The sequence below is a fragment of the Octopus bimaculoides genome, chromosome 20 (genome assembly GCF_001194135.2).
Source record: "Octopus bimaculoides isolate UCB-OBI-ISO-001 chromosome 20, ASM119413v2, whole genome shotgun sequence".
Taxonomy (NCBI): domain Eukaryota; kingdom Metazoa; phylum Mollusca; class Cephalopoda; order Octopoda; family Octopodidae; genus Octopus; species Octopus bimaculoides.
In genome coordinates this window covers 702,897-709,125 of record NC_069000.1, presented here as the reverse complement: position 1 = coordinate 709,125, position 6,229 = coordinate 702,897, and the positions used below count along the sequence as shown (strand labels likewise).

The following is a 6,229-nucleotide window of genomic DNA, read 5'->3' as shown; positions in this document are numbered from 1 at the left end:
CTGTATTCGTTCAACAGACACAATGTTGGCCTCCAGGTCACTTCTAACACATATGAACCATCCAAGGTCGAATGATATCTGGAAGGAAACAAGCAGAAACCAATTATTGTTGTTTTTTCAGTATTGACAGCAATTGGCAATTATTCAATTTTATTTCTCCCCATCTCTCTTTCACTACAATAATCAAGACCAACAAAGCCGTCTAGAAATAACAACCAAATCTCCCTCAAGTTACACGCCACCATCTTAGAAAAGGGCAAGTAGGATAATGTGATGCTAGTTTCCTTGCAGGAATGTCATAGCTGGAATGCCTTTCATCATTGGTCTTCTCAAACAAGGCTGATCTGTGGTGAGACAACAACAACAGCAATCATCATCTCCATCTTCATGATCCTGTTATTAGCATGAATCAGAAGTCGAGCAGAGGATCTGATATGTCCCTCCCTAATTTAACACCAATATCAGCTCTGTTGGGTGTCTTTAGCAACGAGTTCACTCTGCTGGAAACATTCTTAGTATTGAACTTTGAACTTCAATAAAAGCTTGTTAGTAATAGATGCAATGATATAAAAAATAGGACATTTGCACAGGTCTGAATACTTGAACTAACATATTCCCAGTTGTTACATTTAGGGAAAACATAAAAAGAAATCAGCTGAGAGAAAACTAAAGAAATATGAGGAAAAATTGTATGAGACAGAAGAAAGGAAGGATCATCATCTTCATCATCATTTAACATCCATTGTCCATGCTGGCATGGTTGGAAGGTTTGACTGGGCTGGTACACTGGAAGGCTGCACCAAAATTCCAGTCTGATTTGGCATGGTTGTATGAAGGATGTATGATCTTTATCTTTTATTGCTTACAGATTTCATTCATTGGACTGTGGCCATGCTGGGGCAATGCCTTGAAGGGTTTAGTCCCCCATACTGATCCAAGGCCTTAGTTTCAAGTCTTGTACTTATTTTCCCAGCCTCCTTTTGTTCAACTGCTATATTATGAGGTGTACACAAACCAACACTGGTCGTCAAGCAGTAGATGAGGACAAACACAAACACAAACCAACACTTCATATAAGATAGGTTTCTATAGTTTCTGCCCACCAAGTTCACCTTCAAAGCATTGTGTGGCCTGAGGTTATAGTAGAAGGCATTTACTCAAGGCACCGTGAAATGAGACTGAACCCCAAACTGTGTGGTTATCAAACAAGCTTCTTAACCACACAGCCATGCCTGTACCAACATTGCTGAAGATATGAGGCTTGTCCTGGAATGAAAGGAGAAGGATATATAAAGCTGAAGATGTGAAGAAAAAAAACATGTCTTACACTAAAGGCATAACTCAGGGAAAGTCCAATATTGCCATGGGAAGCACCATATGCAATGGCAAAAACTGCTGAACAAAGAATAGTGGCGCTTCCAATAAGATCAATACGTATACCCAACCACCTTAAGGAAGAGAAAACATACAAGAAAATATAAAACAAAGCAAGACTAATAGCAAAATAAAAATATCAAAATATAAAAAACAAAGTGATTTCTTTTTCTTCCAGTTTTGAGAATAAGAGATTTCAATGCAAATTGAAGTGAAATTGTTAGTGATTTGGTCTTAGACATGTAAAAGAAAGTCTTTGTACTTTATAATTATCTTATAAGATACTATTATGAAATAAAAGCAAAAATAAATATAATTGTATGTGTGTATGGGTTGTGGCTGCATGGAATGGGTGCAAACATGACTATGTGGTAAGAAGTTTGCTTTCCAACCACATGGTTCCAGGTTCAGTCCCATTGCATGGCACCATTGGCAAGTGTCTTCCGTTATAGCACTGAACAACCAAAGCCTTGAGTGGATTTGACAGATGGAAACTGAAAGAAGTCAGTAGCATGTATGTCTCTTCTATTTTTTTGATTATTATAAATCTTCCACTGAGGAGGGAGCCAGTTTCCAACAAAGATATAAGGCTCCATCTTTGGGAACTTGAGAAAATTTGGAACTTGAGAAAAGTCTTGCATATTTTTATTGTTCCACTCACAGATTGCACTTGTAATGTATGAATCAGCTGGTCAATTTCTCTTTATCCAGAGTCTCCTTTAAGCATTTACTAACAAAACCTAGTGCTCCAATTATTATTGGTATGAATATGAATTCATAGCCTGGATAGAGAAGCTGCAGGTTTTGAAGCAGTTGTCCATAGATATCCTCTTTTTTCTTTGATTTTCAAAGAGACGTTTATATCTGCATTCTAAAGAAAGTATCATCTGTTTGAGTATTACCTTGTTGTGACTTGAGAGATGACTAAACACTTCAGTGAACTTCCATCTAGATTCAATGACAAAGTATTAATGATGATGATGATGATGATGTCAACGTCGGCAACGAGGAGGAGGAAGCAAGCTTTGATGTATATGCAGGCAATGGTTGCTGTTATTGTTTAGACCAAAATCTGACTGAACAGATAGCCTTTAATGGGAGACAGTAATAGCAAAGAGAGAGAGAGAGAGAGAGAGAGAGAGATTAGTAAAACACTGGAATGATGTGCTGGTAAAGGAAATATGGAATATGCCAGGACTGTGTTTACCTGTTGACAACCTTCAGAAGGCAAAGTGCAAGAAGATTTTCATTAATTAAATCTTCAAAGAGATTAATGAAGTATGACTGCATACAATATGCTCGGATACTGTTGACCCCAAGGACAGTCTCGCTAAACAAACTGTATATGGGAGAATTACTCACAGACTCGATACGTTTTAGTTGCCGGGAAGTTGGTATAAAATATCTCTGGAATAGATCAAAACACAGATTATCTTCCCAAGACACTATTCTTATAATACATCAAAAAAGCAAATCAAATATGTGGTAATAATCACAATTATCAATACAATACAAAACAAATTACAAAATAATGTACATGTCATGTCTGCCAGTCAATATTCATTGGTTGAAGGGAGAGAGCTGGCAGAATTGTTAGCATGTTGGCAGACATGCTTAGTGGTATTTTGTTTGTCTTTATGTTCTGAGTTCAAATTCTGCCAAGGTTGACTTTGCCTCTCATCTTTTCAGGGTTGATAAAATACGTACCAGTGGCACACTGCAATTGATGTAATCAACTTACATCTTTCCCCGAAATTGCTGGCCTTGTGCTAGAGTTTGAAATCAATATTCATTCATTCAATATCTTCTTATCTCTGTCATCTAAGATGTGGCACGTAATGTTAAAATTATACTTTGCTGAGGAGATCTAATAAGACTGAAACATGTCTAGAGTTGTCACTACTTACCAAAGACCACACTCACTCCTTACTTTATACCCTGATCAAACATTTAATTAATTTGGATTTCACAGTTGTCTAACATAATTTTAATCAACTGAATACTGTTTGAGGACTCATTGTATTAATCTCATTAAACCCTCTTCCCTTAATGATGTTTCAATCAAAGAACGGTTAAAATCTTATCTTATAACTGTTAGGAATGTTAATATAAAATTCTGATTTGAAATTCTAAATATGAAGCCTTGTTTATTAAATAAAGTGAATACTTAACAATTTTCTCCAGTTTAAATTATTATGGGCCAAAGTATATAGATACATTTTTGAAATATATTTTAAGATTTTATAAACAAAATGAACCACAAGTAAAAAAAAAAAAAACCTTTGGGACCATCAACACAGAGAGAGGTCACTTGGGGCTCAATAACAATAATAATACTGTTATTTTTGGGGATGGTCATATTTTTTGCCAATTAACCACATGCCCTATATATTGGTCTTCACTTCAGCTTTATTGAAAGGAAATAATTTTATTCTCAAACACAGGATAATACTAATGATATAGCATGAACAGGATAAACTACCCATGTAATATAAGAATAAAAACAAAGCTGAAGTGAAGACCAAGTACACAGTGTGTGTGTTTAACTGACAAAACAATGTGACTATCCCCAAATATAACAATAACTGTTTCAACACACAATTTCACATCAGGAAGTTTGAAAAAGTAAATACATAAACATAACAACAATAATCTTAATTTGTATATAGGACATCAGAAGCGGGAGCTTCCCTGTTAATATGAGTTGACAGAGACAAAAAAAGGTACTGACCTGTATTAAATAATAAACAACTACGAGAGGTAGTAATGCAGCTAAAAAGGTAGGAGTTGTATAACAAATCAAGACAACTATGGTGACAATAAAGAACATTGAACGGATAACTTGTGGTATAATTGTTGGTATAACCATATCAACTGTGTCAGTGTCTTTTGAGAATCGGTTGATGATGCGACCTAGAGGTGTAGTGTCGAAGAATTTCATTGGACATCGCATAATGTTTGCAATGAGTTGAGTATGTAATTTCTTAGCACCACTCAAAAGTGAAAATGCAGCAATTATTGAGTAGCAGAGGACACAGAATGCTGAGGGAAGAGAAAATGGTTAAGAGAAAATTAAAAGAAAAAATCGGTGAAGAAATCTGGTAAGAACAAATATTTTCACAAATGAGATAAATCTTTTTAACTCCTTCCATCTTTTCCTCTCTTCAATATAATATTTCACACAATATACAATGTTGTTGTTTAACCTAGTTCAAGTAGACTTATAATCAAAGCTACATCAACCTGTCCTTTATATAAAGGACTACGTTATCCAGTGTGTCCTTCCTTTTCTTTCCAAGATGCTAGACTGTGATGTGAAGGAAACTTGATTGCTATTTCTAGCAGATTGAGCAACCACAAAGATATTCTTCATCTGCACATTACACACAATACAGCTATTGGAAGGAGTCCTTATTCTATAACAAACTATAGATTCCTCTCACTATAATTAGATGTAGTAAACTATGGACTTCCATCTCTAAATATAGAGGGCATGATAGTCTATATTCTATAGTAATCTATGGACTTCAATCATTGTATCTAAGTGTGTGCTAATCTCCACTGTATAGACCTTCCTCAGTAAAACCAGGTAGCTCATAACAAATGATTTGTTGGCTTGTAACCAAAGCAACAACTGTTTCTCTTTCTTGCTCACTCTCAGACAGAGGTGAAGAGTCCAAAGCATTTGATTCTTCACATATCTTAGCAATTAAATTTATCACACTCTTCTCTTATCTTTAATATAACTATAGGGAAAGTGACCCCTGCTGTAAGATGCCCGCCCACCCACTGTCTATTGCAGTAAGAATCAGTAATTCATTTGTTCATTTTCCATCACAACTGTTTTCTTTGTTGGTTTCCTTTTAAATAACCATCTCATTTGTGCCCATATAGACATTCCCTAGCAAGTAACTCTAGTGACTATTTTGTTACACACGCACGCACACGCGCACACGCACACACACACACACACACACGCACGCACACACACACACACACACACACACACACACACACACACACACACACACACGTGGTCTCTATGTCTACTTGACCCTGAATGTTTGAGGAGTTGGGAAAATGGTGGTTCAGGTGAGCAGCAATATCTAATATCTACTTTGGCAAATGTTCATACAATCCTTCACCTTTTCAGGTGCTGAATCCCCCATTTCCATGTTCACTCTTACCCATCCACATCCTTATAGTTGGCACAGTCAATGTAGGTACACTGGAAGGTAGTCTGAACATGTGTGTTGTGTACAAGAAGTAAGGTGGAGGGGAGAAGTAATTTCAGATTGTACCAAATTGTTGAATCAGGCCATGAAAGTTACAGAGAGGGTCCTAAGGAAGAGGCTCAACCTTCACCCTCTCACCCTCTCACCAATCCTTGATCCTACCTCACTTATATACACCTCCTCCCTGTAACTTGAGTGTACCCCCACCACCACCATATGTTCACTATCTTCTCTCTCATCTCTTCCTCTCTCTCCATTTCCCATTGTTCTTATATATAAGCATATATATGTTATCATCATTTTTATATCACTACATTGATATTACCAACACTACCAATACCCGCTCAACACTAAACACCATCGACCGCTCAACACTAAACACTAAACACTAAACACTAAACACCAGTACATCAGTCAAAGATGGAGCATCTCCATGGTTGCTCAACCATAAAATCTCATTCTAATCACAACCTTCTAACTTATAGAGGGTTGCTTTGGATGATTTAGTCCTTAATATATATAACAAGATGAAGTGGTCACAGTTGGAACGTCCTTGATCATAGGTCTGCTTGCTCTATCAAGATTGACCTAGAATTAACCAACAGCAATAACAACATCAG

General features: G+C 36.5%; 1 protein-coding gene across 1 annotated transcript in view; it reads right to left on the bottom strand.

Annotated features, from left to right (window-relative positions):
• Positions 1-6,229, bottom strand: part of LOC106867121 (multidrug resistance-associated protein 1) — a 37,090-nt gene that overhangs the window by 8,374 nt on the left and 22,487 nt on the right. The window lies entirely within an intron of this gene.